Source organism: Lontra canadensis, unplaced genomic scaffold (assembly GCF_010015895.1).
Source record: "Lontra canadensis isolate GAN:19392208 unplaced genomic scaffold, GSC_riverotter_1.0 scaffold63, whole genome shotgun sequence".
Lineage (NCBI taxonomy): Eukaryota > Metazoa > Chordata > Mammalia > Carnivora > Mustelidae > Lontra > Lontra canadensis.
The window spans coordinates 6,484,785-6,486,500 of NW_022631057.1; the positions used below are offsets into that span (position 1 = coordinate 6,484,785).

The 1,716-nt window shown below is 48.7% G+C and overlaps 1 pseudogene; it reads left to right on the plus strand.

The window, feature by feature from the left end:
• Positions 1 to 255: 255 nt before the first annotated feature.
• On the plus strand, positions 256 to 1,376 carry LOC116879690 (annotated as a pseudogene).
• Positions 1,377 to 1,716: the final 340 nt, after the last annotated feature.

The following is a 1,716-nucleotide window of genomic DNA, read 5'->3' on the forward strand; positions in this document are numbered from 1 at the left end:
GCCCTTGTGGTGCCAAGGAGGCTCAGGTGGTTGAGAAACGGCCTTTTTGTTTCAGCTCAGGTCAGGACCTCTGGGTCCTCCCATCCTTTGGGTTCCAAGCTCAGCAAGGGGTCTGCTGGAGATCCCCTCCCTTTCCCTCCAACCATCCCTACTTATTGCACTATAAATAAACAAACAAATAAAATTAAAAAAAAAAAAAGAATGGCCTTATAAGCACAAAATCAAGAGACAGTGATTGAACAGAATTTGAGAAGTATTCACCCCCAGATCATGAATGGCCCCCTACACCCTCCGACTCTGGTCACTCTACTCAGTGGCAGAGACCAGACCATGGAGATACCAGTCCTGAGGGACCTGGCCACTGTGGCCTTCTGTGATGCTTGTGCCATACCATCACCCTTACCAGGGAGGACCTGGGGAGGTTCAAAGCCTGGAGAGTGATCAGGCGGATTGGCAGCGGCTAAGAGAACGTTGACATCAAGGCTGCTGGCAAGCTTAGGATCACCACACGCAACGTCCCTCAGTAGTAGCCGAAGAGAGGGGCTGACTCCTGCACCTGTCACATCCTTAACCTATACCAGTGGAACACATGGTTGTACCAGGTACTGCAGGAAGGCACACTGGTCCAAAATGTTAAGCAGATGAACACCTAGCGAGTTGTCCGCATCCACGGGGAGGCACTGGGCCGCATCCGCGTCTGTTGAATTTCTGTTCCAGCCAAGTTCTTTGGATTCAGCATCATGTTTTATGGCCCCTACTTACAAGACAGGGTACAGTAGACCCTGGGTATGCACAGGGTCTATCCCCTTTAGGACTTACTGTATCAGAGCAACTAAGTCTCCTTGACCTGTAATCTCAATGAACATAACCCCCACCTCATCAATGAGGCATGGAGCATTCCTAGTGAACGTGGTCGGTGGTGGGCTGGAGGATGAGAAAGTCTTAGGCCAAGCCCTCAAGGAAGGCATGATACAAGGGGCAGCCCTCGAAGTGCATGAATCAGAGCCTTTCAGCTTTGCTCAGGGTCCCTTGAAAGATGTACTGCATCTCATTTGTACACGCCACATAGCCTGGTATAGTGAGCCAGCCTCTACTGGGCAATCACAGGGCACATCCCTGAAAGCTTAAGACACTGTGAACCAGGAATTCTTTTTCATAGCCCCTCCCTAGTCAGTAATAGATCAGCAAGCACTCCTCCCCTCTGGCCAGGCATTGTGGGTGTGGCTCCCAGAGGACTTCCTGAAGCCAGGGAAGGGATCATCCCTGGAGGCATGCTGGTGACTCACAATCTCCCTACAGGGCCACACCCTTCCCAAGCTCCCTCTCCCAGCCATACAAAACATGTAGACAATAGAGAGCACCTCAGTGAACAATAGCAGAGAATGACAAACGGTAATCATTCAGATAAACTTGCAACCAAGAGACAGTGAAAAAGTACAGGAACTGAGAAAAGGAATTTGACTTTTTAACTGATTCCGGACATATGCATCTTTGATGTCGCAGGGTTAAAAGAGCTGGAAGCCCAGACATAGGAAAGCTGAAGCTATCTTCTGGTTACAGAAGTGCTGAAAGATTAGGATGTGATTTATTAACAACCAACGTCTGTTATGATGTGTCATGCTCTTCATCTGTGCATCAAATCACAAAGAATAAATGGATCTTTTTCCTTTATTAGTCCTTTGGGCACAGCAGGTCCTGAATACCTTGCTCTAGAAT